Source organism: Arvicola amphibius, chromosome 11 (genome assembly GCF_903992535.2).
Source record: "Arvicola amphibius chromosome 11, mArvAmp1.2, whole genome shotgun sequence".
Lineage (NCBI taxonomy): Eukaryota > Metazoa > Chordata > Mammalia > Rodentia > Cricetidae > Arvicola > Arvicola amphibius.
Genome location: NC_052057.2, coordinates 23,880,653 through 23,894,383, shown reverse-complemented (window position 1 = coordinate 23,894,383; position 13,731 = coordinate 23,880,653). Strand labels below are relative to the sequence as shown.

Sequence of the window (13,731 nt, the reverse complement as noted above, 5' to 3'; positions counted from 1 at the left end):
TTCTCCAGAACCATGCCTGGCTGCCTACTTGCTTCCATGTTCCCCACCCCATAAGATGATAACGCACTAACCCTCTGAAGCAAGGCCCCAATTTAATGTTTTCTCCTATAGGATGCCTTGATCATTGTGCTTCTTCACAGCAGTAACTAAGAAACATGCACCCTAGGAGGGGTGAAAAATTCAGTTTCAATCTTTTTTCATGAGGAACTTTTACCAATTAGCTGAACTTCATAAATACAAGCCTCCAGAAGACAAGCAACATGAATGAAGACTAGTTCTTAGACACAAAAGAGAGTTTATGATGAGAAGAAACACTACAGAAGCAGTTACTGTTATGTAGAGCCACGCGAGTCTGTTAAAAAAGGATCTTAAGAATTTATTTAAGTAAACAGTCACTGACAAAGAACAGATTAGACCGTGTCACAGCAATTCAGCTGCTGATGCAACCACTCCTTCCTCTGGCCCTGACCACGCGAGCACAAGGGTAAGGGAACAGAGCGAGAGACCCTCCCCTCAGCTTTTAAGAGGTCACGTGCCACACCCTACCACTCATAACCCCCCAAAAGCCATTGACTAAAGGGATTGAAATCCCACAACAGGTTACATCTAGTACTGTTTCAAGATAAACTGGACATCATAACAGGCTCCTATTTTGAATGGTTACTTGGAGACCAGGAGAAGAAGCTTCTGGAACATCAGACCAAACCTCTGTTTATGTGTAAGCATTTTAGTAAATGTCACTGAGAAATTTTGAGCCTTGGTTGTTTTCCAGAATGATCTCAGGGCCTTTGGAATGTCTGCAGAAGCAGCAGTTAGCTGTGGTCTTCCACATCTCCCTGTGCACATCCAACTTCTGACTCATCTGATTACATCATGTAATGTGACCAGAGGAGGAAGCATGGTAGAATCCGTGGTCCGACTTCACTTGTGCAAGTGCTGCTCATTTTATAACCCACTCGTCATCCAGGGTCCGCGGTGGCTTTATCCTGTCTATTAATTTTACAACCGGGTCTATTTTCATGAAACTTATTTCTGCTGCAATTGCAGGATATTTGTCTGTGTTCTGTCTTCGCAGAGTCCAAAAAAAATCTATGACCATCAACCTAACATCATTTCTAATCTGATTTCATAGACCCATCCAAAAGATGGTTTAAACAATAATTCATATATGCATAGTTAATGATACTTCAAGGGCACATAGTGTATTATAAGGCAGTAATGGACTATTACAATTAAAAATCCATATTTGTATCTATTGGAAAACTCTAATTTTTTAACAAAATAAATCACAATTAGATACAAAAAATTGTATCAATGTTGTAAAAGACAAGCCAACAGAAAAATAAAGAGCCCCAAAGAAGGCACAAGAATCAGAGAACCACTCATTCACACTTTCAGAAGTCCCATAAAAGTACTGAATGAAGGCTATAATATACACATAGAGGACCTGGTAGAGACCCATGTCAGCCCTGTGATTCTGCTTCAATCTCGTGTGTTCATATGAGCTTTGCTAAGTTGTTTTAGAGGGCCTTGTTCCCCTGATGTCCTTTATCCCTTGTCTCCCTCCACTCCTTTTGCCCCAGAAAACTCAAAAACTTTTCTTTTTAATCAAAGTTAATTTTAAAAGAAAATGCATAGAGTTAGCATCAATTAGACAGTGATCAGTGATTAAAAGCATAAGCTTTGAATGAAATATTTACCCCAACTCTGACAGTACTTTTGGGATCTGAGAGTAAAATACTTAAATCTCTGAGTCTTGAGATGAACAACTTTAATCTGGGCAGAACACTATGTACATTTCAGACTTTCAGAAGAATTAAAAGACCAATTTCGTATAAAACGCTTAGTACCATGACTGTAATATAACAAGTAATTACAATGATCTTGGTCAGATAACTACCTTAATGGCTCAATTTAGAAAGAATTTGTTAGTTCCCGTGGACTCTTAAAAGAATGAACCTGATAGTTTAAATCATATCTGCAAATCTACAAAGGGACTAAAAATATTCTATACTTCCTTAATTTTACAAAGCAAGGAACCCAGAGTAACAGAAGGCACCCTTTTTACCTTAAAGATTTACTTAGAGTTACATTTTACGTGTATGAGTATTTTGTCCCCACTCTGGCCTTTTGCTTTTGTGCACACTCAGTACCGCCAGCAGAGGCCAGAAGAGGGCCCAAGATCACCTAAAGTTGAAATTACAGGTGATTGTGAGCCTCTCTGAGGGCACTGGGAACTGAACGTAGGTCTTCTGCATGAGCAGTCAGTGCTCTTAACCACCGAGCCATCATCCCCCTAGCTCCCAGCCCATAGTTTGTTATCATAATGTGGTGAAGATGGTACTGAAATTAAACCAGCCAATGTCCCCCATTCTTTCCAGCCTCGTTATCTGTACCTGACGAGGAAGAGAAGACAAATGAAGACTAAACTTCATATGAAATGTCTGTCAGTCAGAGGACTTTCCCATCTAGAACCCCCCACACTCCCCACGGTACTTCCCCTCCAAAAGTGCACGTCCCCCACAATGATAGAACACTAATTTCAGATGTCACTTAAACACCGCTTTACAAGTAGCTTGGTATGGCAGCCAGGTCCTGCGCATGGCAGAACAGAATGCAAGCAGAAGTTTCTTGAGCCAGAGTAAAATTCCTCTTTAAAATGCAGCTGACACACCAACTTCCCCCTTTCTCCTTAGTCCTTTCCTGGTACCTCCTGACTGGACTATGAAAATAAATTGCTAGAGAAGAAACAAATATCCATTTAGACCCTGAGGTGATCTTGAAAGAAGGAAAGTTCACAAAGAATCAAATAAGCGCAAGCGGAAGGGCCTAAAGCTCTCTGGCTTTCTTTTGAGTTGTTCTAAAATTGGCCATCACTGTTGAGCACTAGGTCATGTGACACAATGCTACTTTTGTTTTCTCTCAGGCAGATTCTCATCATATGTCACAGTCTGCCTCAGACTTGCCATCTAGTCCAGGCTAGCCCTGAACTCTTCATCCTCCTGACTCAACTTTGCATGTGCTTGGATTAATAGGCTTATACCACCAAATTGGGCAACTACAAAATTATTTTAAAAGAATGGGGTTAGCATAGATTCACACGTGCTGAATATGACCATTTAAAGGGACTTCTTATAACAAAATGAAAATTTATTCTTGAAAACCCAAAAAGGAAATGATTCTGATGAACGCCAGAGCAAAAGTTTTATGACTGATAACTGTTGTAATCGAAGAGACTTCACTTGAATTCAAAGTTTGAGGTTGTTGAAGGAAATGAACCGTGTGGAAGTATTTCGAAGACCTTGTGGTGGTTATCTGTCAAGTCATCGTAAATTGCTTCCTTGCTGTGAGAGAGTTGACTCATCTCTGACATTATATCAAGTAAGTCCACGGGAATCTGGGCTTTTTAGTAAAGTCACGCTGGCAGCACCATTCAGCCAATGTTTGTGTCAAGCTAGTTAATAGATTACATGGGTAGAGCATGTACAAGGCCATGGGGGAGGGGTTGATGCTCAATAGCAAGAGAAAGGAAAAGAGAAAGCAAGGGTTAAATGGGCATCCACAGGAAAAGCAAACAACACCAAGGGAACATACATGTCCTGCTTCCTCATCTTTCAGAACTGAATATAAATGCCCTGATACCCCAAACCTTATGCTCAGTAATCCAGCAGTATTCATCCAAATACAGAGTAGGCTTCCATTGACTCCCAGAGAAGCCCTTAACTCTCTAAAAATGTGTGTCTTTTTGATAAGCTGCAAGAATGAAAAAAAGCAGACCAGATACTGACTGTGGGGCTTCGGGGAGGAATCAGGACTTGACTGATGGGCAGGAGAGATGGTGAATCAGCTAAGTGCACTGGATGCTGTCAAAGAGAACCCAGGTTCAGCTCAGCATCCACACTGTCATTCATAACCATTTGTAACTCCAGTTCCATGTGATGTGATGCCATCTTCCAGCCTCTACGGGCACTGGGTACAAACCTGGTCATAAACATCCATACATATGAAGATAAAATAAATCTTTAAGATGAGGCCAGAATGCTCAGTTCATACTGAGCAATATGGTGAATGGCCAGGAGGGACACTTCAAATGGAGCCACTTGACAGACAAAAAGACAGACTAGCATCAGTGCCCGACAAGAATGAGAAAACAGAGGAGCTCTGATGAAACGATGCCATCTGTCTTTCATGAACCCTCCTTTTGACTCTAGAGCATGCCCCCTAGATATTCCATGTCATGACCATACAGGAGAGCGCAGGACCTGCTAGAGAGAAAGTGGGAGTGGTCTGAGCATTGCATGATGAAGAACATAGAGTAACAGAGTACACAGGTGTCTGCAATGTTTCCCCTCCTCTTCATAGATATCCCAGCAGCTATTGCTATCTGTGTCCCTGAAGAATGACAACTCACATCTCTGAGTCTTTACATTAAAATTAACTGTAGTCTCAGAGCATAAAATATTTCAAAGTATTCAAGCCCTGATGTTACATACCTTATAGGATATCGCTTAAAAACGAAAAAAAAAAACCCACAAATCTTAAGGATTATTAAACATAGAGAAAAATTAGTTTAACTTTAAACTATTAGCAAGCAAAATAAAATCTAATGGTTATAGAAAGTAGCAGGCCATGTTCAAAAGATGACAAAAGTCTTGACTTGGATAAACTTTTTAAATGCTTTGCTTTATTTCAGTGGCTACGACAATTGAAAGGTTTAAATTAAGATTTTATTTCTCATATCCCCTCTATTGATTTTAATGCCTAAACTTGTTTCACATAGTATTGTTAAAAAACTGTGAAAGTAATGTGGAATAGAAATGTAAACGGAGGTGGAGCCTTTCTTTTGTCCAGACCACCCAATCCCAAATAATCATCAGAAGCTTATATTAATTACAGAATTCACAACCGATAGCTCAGACTTATTATTAGCAAGCTTTTACAACTTAAATTAACTCATTTATATTAATCTATATTTTGCCACATGGCTTTACCTGTCCTTTAGCATCTTGCTTCCCTAGCGGATGACTTTCTCTCTCTCCTTGACCCTGCCCTCTTCCTCTCTGTATTTTCAGTTTGGCTTTTCCACCAGCCTTATTCTGCCTTGCTATAGGCCAAATAAGCTTTATTATTAACCAATGAGAGCAATATATATTCACAGCACACAGACAGCATAGAGATGTGTTTCTGTTGGGAAATTCCCAAATTTCCTTTTGGCATAGTTTTAGTTACATAATTCACATGAATGTCTTCCAGGTGCACAATGTAACATGTTTTGACAACATGGTAGCCAGGCATGGTGGCACACATCTCTAATCTCAGCAGTCAATGACACTGAGACTGTGGGTTCTAGGCCAGCCTGGCTGTGTAGCTATCTAACACAAATGAGAAACACCCACCAGGATAGTTTCATATTTTCTCTCTCTCTCTCTCTCTCCCTTCCTCCTTCTCCCTGTACTTTTATCAATCATCAGATTTGCAGGAAGTTCAATTTAGAGTCCCTTTCTGAAGAGCCTGTGTTGGTTAACCAGCAGACAAAGATAGGCAGTCCCCTGACTGGGCATCTTCCTCTCCTTCCTCCTCTCATAGTCTATTGCAATCTTAATTGGTTTCCAGCCTTGAATATCTGTAGAAATAGAACTTTGGGTGTCATCTATTGGATCAAGTGTCTCACCTCTTTCCAGAGAATGACCTGTGCTTCTTCCCTACGAACAATTCAAACATTACTGGTATCACTATCTTGTTGTTAATTTTTATATTCTGATCTTTACTCATCCAAAAAGTGGCCTCTGTGATTTTCTGGTCTGGATATGTCTGGACAGTATTTACTCTTCCCAACTGCAAAAACCTTGATGCTTCCACCTGGCACTGCAGAAAAACTCCCTCATCCTGTTTAATACTTTGAGACATGTCCTCCAATGCCTCACAGTGTTGTAGATTTCTTGAATTTGGTGGAACTGACTGGAGAGACGAAGATGAAAAGGAACCATAACATGAAGGGAGGAAATGGTTAAAGCGCTGATGCTTACCAGAAAGAGTTCTCTGAAGGACAGTTATAAATGCCTGGGGTGAAAGAAAGTCTTCAGATATTGCATTTCTCTCCCTTGACTGTGCTGAGGCCAGCAAGACCAGAGAATCAGACAACTCTACTCTTCCCTCATTATTTGAAATAAAGAATACAACTGCATAGTGGTACTTTTATCAACATACATCCCTTGTTACATCACTTGTTAAGGTCACAGCTTTGGGATGGTGGCTTGACCTTCCCTGCCTCAGTTTCCTCATCTGGAAACTGGAATAATAGCACCTTGGTTGTTCAGATTAAATGAAAAAATCTAACAAGATAAATACCAGTGTAGTTGCTACATACTTAGCATCCAGCAAACAGCTTTTGAACCTTTCTTCCCTCTTCGGGCCAAGGGGAACAGCCGTGAATGACTCAAACAAGGCATCTGGATAAACTAACCTTCTGTGTACCACCAACCCATCCCCAACCTGTCCAAATCCAATGAAGTATTTTCATTAAAATGTGAGTATTAGGGGCTGGGGAGATGACTCAGTGGTTATAAACATGTGTTGATCTTCCAGAGGACCAGGGCTCCATTCCTTCCACCCATGTCAGGTAGCTTAAGACTATTCATAATCCTAGCTCCAGGGAGATCTGATGCCTCTGGCTTCCAGAGCATCTACACACACACACACACACAGAGAGAGAGAGAGAGAGAGAGAGAGAGAGAGAGAGAGAGAGAGAGAGAGAGGGAAAGTTTTTAAAAAAAATTTTTTCCAATACACACTTCTGAATCCTTCAAGTTTATAACAGAATTTCAACCCTGAGTGCATCATGATTCAAGAGGGATTAGCACATGTGCTGTGGGACAATGGTCTGTACCCTGTCACTTGTATTTTAAAATAAATGCTGATTGGCCAGTAGCCAGGCAGGAAGTATAGGCGGGGCAACCAAGCAGGAAATGGAGGCGGGGTGAGAATTCTGGGAATAGGAAAGATTCAGTCTGCAGTAGTCACCCAGAAGCAGAAGAAGCAAGATGTGACTGCCTCGCCGAAAAAGGTACCAAGCCACGTGGCTAACACAGATAAGAATTATAGGCAGATATAAGAGATAATAAGAAGCCTGAGCTAATAGGTCCATCAGTTTATAACTAATGTAGACCTCTGTGTGTTTCTTTGGGGCTGAACAGCTGTGAGACTGGGTGGGACAGAAACCTCTGTCAACACACGTTGTGTTTAGCACAGCTTGTGATTTCTTGGAGGGTGTAGCAGTTACGTCAGTGACAGGCCATGAGTGTTCACCTGGTACAAACATCTCAAATACACTTCAAACTTCTAACACCATATATGTTGTCAATGCAATTTAAGATTGAAGAGTAGATTCTGTGAGATGATCCAGACTTTCTTTAGGACGTAAAGATAAAAGAAAGAGAAAATTATGAAATGTCTTGGAAATAAAGCTAAGCATTAAGGAGCTTTTGACAAAGTCCTGGTTCTTCATTAGATCAAAAACTAGCTTGGTGGGCTTGGGACATGGCTCAGCAATGGAGCACCTACCTAGCATGCATAAGACCCTGGCTTTGGCCCTTAGCACTTCAGGAGGAGGAGAAGAGGGAAGAGGGGGAAAACCTGAGGGGGAGAAGAATTCTGACTCTGATATGAGTGGTGTTTCATGCTTACTTTGCATTTTTTATTTGTTAAAAAAATATTGAGCATCGTCATGGGTCAAGAATTGTAGAAGGCACGAGGAATACAGTGATAAATCTAATACATTTTTCTTAAGGAAAATTTACTAGGGTTTCCTTTTCCTGACTTAGTAGAAAATGTCAGACAACCTTCCCATCTGGTTAATCAGAAATTATTAGAAGAGCCGGAGAAAATGCAGCATGTAATTATCTGAATACTGGAGTATTCAAGATACTGGAGGGAAGGTCTGTTGAATACAATTGAATGGGTAACCCCCACTCCCTCCCACCCACCCCAGCCAAAGTCAGGGTTGCAACAGAGGATCAAAGATGTAAAGCAGAAAACATTGATCAGAACCCTGGAAATCTGAGTTCAAATGTCAACAGCCTCAGCTGACTGAGAACACACAAACTGGAGTTCAGAGAGCCCCGAAGCAAACAGCTCCAGATAAATAAGCCAGACTTCAGAGACTTTGAAAGGGCAAGGTTTAGGATTAAAGAGAGAACTCCAGGACCAGGTGATGGGGACCTCTCAGGCTGATTAGTCCTAATCCCCACCTGAGGAAGATAGCGTCAGGCAAAACATCACAAATCAGTTTAGTAATTCTCCAGGTGTACCTGGGATTTAATAGCTAAACATTCATCATGCCGAGAGAGATAATTAAATGTTCAAAAAAAAGAGAGAGAGAAAGGAAAAAAGTAGAAACATATTCTGGATACAATGAACTTTCAGATTCTCACACAAAGACATTTAAAAACTAAAACTTTATTTTTTTTAATCACGTGGGAGAAAGCGTAATCCATCAAACTGAAAAATGTAGTTTCTAAAACCAAGATATATGTCCACTCAATTAAATGGGATCTTCAGATTAAATTGAGGAGGATATTAGAACTGAAAATCGGATCAATTTAAAGCATCCAGATTAGAGGGCAGAAAAAATGGAAAATCGCAATGAACAAGTACATGGAATATAGCATAAACATACCATAAATAGTCAAGTTACTGAAGAGAAAGAAGGAGAGGAATGGTTGGGAAAACCAGAGTTTCATGTGATGCTGCCCGAGAATATTCTGAAAGGTCAAAGGCATTAGTCCACACATTTACACAGCTCACTCTCTAAAACACATAAACTATAAAAGCAACAATGCATCCTGCATCATAATGAAAATGCAAAAGATATCAACGGTGTTTTAGTCAGTTTCCTGTTACCATAATGAATATTGGAGACTGGGTGGGAGAGGAAGAGAGAGGGGGGTCTATAATTCCCTTTGAGGTGGTGTCTCAATATTCTGAGATATCCCACAAGGCAATCCCTCTCGAAGTTTCCCAAGTCTCCCAGTGGCACAAATCAAGACCAAGCCTTTAGCATTTGTGGAGAACACTCCATATCCAAACTGTAGCAAGAAGAAAAAAACTTAAAGTAGCCAGGTGAAAAAAAAAAAAAAAAAAAAAAAAAAAAAAAAAAAAAACATTCAGTAGCTTCAGTAAATAAAGGCAACTTACAACAGAAAATGGCAGCTCCCGGGACAGTGGAACACCACATAGCAGGAGCCATGAACACAGTCGCCAGAGCTACAGTGAGAGAAAGTATGCAAAAAAAAAAAAAAAAAAAGATAGAAATGTCTTCGGCAACCAAACTCAGGAAAGAAAAACACCTACATCTTGTAAGAATTGCTCTAAAATAAATGCCAAAGAGAGGTCTACAGGCCAAAGGAAAATATTCCACAGGAAATCGTGGGAGAAATGAACAATTGCAGAATGTACAAAATATGGAAACATTCAAGTATTTATCAAATAAAATAAGTTGAGCTAATTGGAGCTCCACTATAGATCGCAGAGGGAGAATAAATCTGTGGCTCCAGCAGGGTCTGGGAAACAACACAATCACTGCCTTAGGAGAGCCCTGGCACGGCAAGGATGCCGCTAGGACAGGGGCAGAATAGCTCCTGCGCTTCTGGTCCTCACTTTAATTAGAGGCAAACTGGTTGGCATGGTTAGGGCAGGCCCTTGGTTTGACCTTCATTCTTCTTCAGTGTTTCTGGTTGAGACTATTCGCTTGTCTCTCGGCTCTGTCCTGAGCTTTAATTCAGCCGATGCCTGTCATTGCTCATTTCAAGGCAGGCTATAATTTTCAGACTTTGAATTTGTCATAGTGAGACTTTTCCTTTGCTCAACACGGGACTCTTGCATCCTTAAACAGGGGTGACTTCATTTCAGCTAAAGAAATCGACGTATATTCTGGGTATGGATTTGTTTTCCCCGCCCCTCTGTGTCTCACCTGAACACCATTTTCTGAGTTCTCACAAAATGCCTTCTTCACTAGCATAGCATCACGTCAGAGAAGGATGGACTATTGGGTGGGTCTAAGAGTGGACTCAGAACAGCAAAACTGACCAACGGGATCACAGTTTGAAGCCTCTGGCATTGCTAAATGTCACAGCTGGCACACCAGTTCAGTGTGTAAGGTTAGGAATTCATCCTCAGTAAAGCAGCCTTCGTAAGAAATCAAAAACTCAACTGTTGTATTTGATTTGAAAAATCCAAGGGTATCAAAACCAATGCAGTAACAATGCCCCCCGTGGCTATCACTCTGTGACTTTGTAATTCTCATCCCCACAGCACTAGAGGTCTAGATCCCTAAAGAGCTCATACTTTATCAGATAATTGAAACAGGGACCCTTTCAACTCCAAACTACACCCAGGCATGGGGCCAGCAGGCAAGAAGGAGCGTTGACATCTTTGCAAGAATGGTTAGACAGAGATATAACTGAGTAGAAATAACTATGGGTACCTCTTGGTTGTGACAGGCAAAGCACGCGGGGTTAGAACAGAGCATGATGACAAAGACCCCCTGGGGGAAACCTAAATTAGGATGAGCTGGAGTTTAGAAAGGTACGGAATTATGTACTAGAGGAGGAAGGACTGTCTGTCTCATCCTGACACCATCCGCACAGACAGCGTATTGGTTCTATGGAGTTCTGAGTTTCCAAATCCGCCCCAGCCCCAGAGCAGCTGTTGCGTGAATATGCATGAAGAAGAGGGGTTGCACAGCGTAAAAAGCCGTCTGTGGCAGCCACGCTGCAGCTCCTGGACTCTACACACTTAGACACCGGGTTACAAAGAAAGTCCTATCCCCCTAGCTTCCAGGAGTTCTGTGAGCAACATCTGCAAAGAGCCTCCTCCCAGAAGACACCACCTTTCTGTGGTGGGCCACATCCAACACCTGCGGGTAGTCGAAGGATTCAACCAGTCCAACCCAGCGTGGGACTGTCTGATGGGACCATATTTGCTCAGACCACCTCAGTGGGTTGCCTAAGGCATACTTCTTGGGCAATTATCTCTTCTTTTGCCTGATTCTGCTTCCAGCTCTCCCTTCCACAGGCACTGATTCCCTATGAATCACCAAAGCTTGCTTGGTCACCAAAGTAACTTTCATCTACTCCTGAGGGATTAGCCCGTGAGGATCATTAAAAACCACAAAGTCTCTGCAATAAATCTAAAAGAAGATATACTACTTCACAACACAATAAAGGGAAAAGCTTAATGAAAGGAATAGGAGGATAATCCCTGGCAGTGGATTGAAAATACATTGCTGTAATGTCCACTTCCCCCAAACTGATCTACAAATATAATGCATTCATAAAGCTGATTATGACACTTACATAGAAAATCAAAAGGACAAAAACATTCCCTTCTGCACCAGAAGCGCAAAGTATAGGAAACCATAAGCCAAGAAACCAGGAGAATATAATGGAAATAGAGGTACAAACAAGTCCAACAGCACAGAAATAGGAAACACATGTGCAGACAGCTGATGCCCCACAAGGGGGTCATGAAGGGCAGGAACAGAAAGAATGATCATCTCAGCATGTTTGGAATCAACTGGTTTCCCATACAGGAAAAAGGGGCAATTTAACAGGGACCTCATTGTACACTCAAAATACACATCAAGGTGGACCACGGAGTGAAATGTACAGAGAGAAATGCTCCAGTAGGTAGTCTAGAAGAATCTGCTCATAAATTTGGAATAGGCAGATGGGCCTGGGCTGTATAAGAAAGTTAGCTGGACTGAACAAGAGTCTGGCAGCAAGCCAACACTTAAGTCTTCCTCTACAGTCTGTGCTCCCCTCTCCTGCTTCGTCTTCCCTCAGTGATGGACTACAACCTGTAAACCGTAATAACCCGTTCCTGCCCGAGTTGTTTTGGATCATAGAATTTATCACAGCAACATAAAGCAAACTAGGAAAGTGACATATCACACGGGCACACAAGGCCACATGCACGCATGTGCGCATGTACACACACACACACACACATACACACACACACACACACACACACACAACCACAGAAGCATGGAGCCAAAAAGCCAAATATCCATTTACAGTAGAACAGACCAAAGATGTTATTCATGTGATTGAATCCTCTCTATGATGGAGAATGGCAGCTAATGGTACTTAGAAGTAAATGATGTATCTTAGAAACTTAATTTTAGATAAAAAAAAAAATGGCATCCAAAGGCCATACTGTATGGTTCCATTGGTTCCATTTATATAAATTTCAAAGTTCTAGGTAAATAGGAGATGGAACAGGTAAATAGTGGCCCTGGGGAGTCCAAGATGAAACCTTGGGATACTGATAAATGTTCTATTTCTGACACGTGTGGAGAAGTGTGAGGATGTGTGCTCTGTGATCATCTATTGAACTATGTGTCTATCTTCTGTGGGGCTGGAGAGTTGGCTCAGCAGTTAAGAGCACTGGCTACTGCAGAGAACCTAGGTTCAGTCGCCAGTGCCCACATGGCAGCTCACAACCATTGCGACTCCAGTTACAGGGAACCTGGTGCCCTGTTCTGGCACCTGTGGGCACCTGCATGCACACAGTACACATCCCTACAACCAGGCATGCATATATGTAATATAATTATAAAATTTAAACTAAGCTCTATGACCAGTACAGCTATGAATAAAACATACCGCATGCCTCCTGAATTAATGTGTGGGCTTCACTTGCTGAGCCTCAGGATGGGAGATTTGGGCCCAGGGATTGGATGTAGATCCCCACACACCCTGTGCTGAGACCACTAGTCCTTTGGCTTTCCACAGCTGTTCGCACGCCTCTCTCACATCCTGGATGTTTCATTGGCTCTCTGAGGCAATAGACCCAAACACAAACTTTTATTTCTAAGATAACATCCCTGTACCCCCTTGTTTTACTTTGGTTACCAAACTAAAATAGCCATTGGCTTCCTCAGTTTTAAGCAACGAGCTTTTCAGCTCTACGTTTATGAGTTTCTCATTTTTTTTTAAGTGGAGCAGCCGGGCCAACACCACAAACCTAAATATTTTTGCTAGTACAAGTACCGTTCACTGCAGACGAGTTCTTTACAGGGGAAACCTGGCTTCTCCCTGCTTGGGTCTGGCCAAATAGACATCCCGCCAGGCTTACCATGAGAGATCAGCTTTCCGACAACAGCATGAGGAATATTTCCCATCCAGGGCTGAATGGCTCCTGACAGGAGGTTGCAGGTTTGGCAAGACACCGCAGGGATCAGGCCAAGCCAAACACGGGGTGGAAAATTCTGTTTCAGCATTGTACCGTAGCTGGTTCCCTGGAGCTGGGCTCACACGTGTGACTGTCTCTGGTTAATAATGAGACATCAGCACATACTGTACAGAGGATGTACCTCAGACAGGTGGGGCAGGCATGGCGGGACCCTCGGAACAGTCCCAGCCTAACCAGAGATGAACTCTGAGTTCTTCCATGGTCCTCTGATGTTGGAGATACTTGCCTGTCACAGGGAAGATACCCGGAGCAGAAGTGGGGTTTGCAACCCATATGTCTGAGGGCTTTTCCTTTTAATCAAGGACAGAAATGCTGTTTTCACATCTCAGAAAAGGAAATAAAGCTCAAAAAGAGAAAACTCCACTCAGCTCACGTCTCTCTAAGACCCCCACCATCGCCTTCAACCTTCTTGTTAATCAGCTGCAGTCGGCAGGTAGAAATAGATTTATATCCATCTCACGTAGTGACAGGTACACT

The 13,731-nt window shown here is 42.0% G+C and overlaps 1 long non-coding RNA gene across 2 annotated transcripts in view; it reads right to left on the bottom strand.

The window, feature by feature from the left end:
* The window catches only part of LOC121677373, a 33,860-nt gene extending 20,592 nt beyond the window's left edge, over positions 1 to 13,268 (bottom strand). For both annotated transcript variants that reach the window (XR_006020930.1, XR_006020929.1), the window contains exon 1: positions 13,138 to 13,268. This is a non-coding gene — a long non-coding RNA (uncharacterized LOC121677373). The remainder of the gene's footprint in view (positions 1 to 13,137) is intronic.
* Between the last annotated feature and the right edge of the window lie 463 nt (positions 13,269 to 13,731).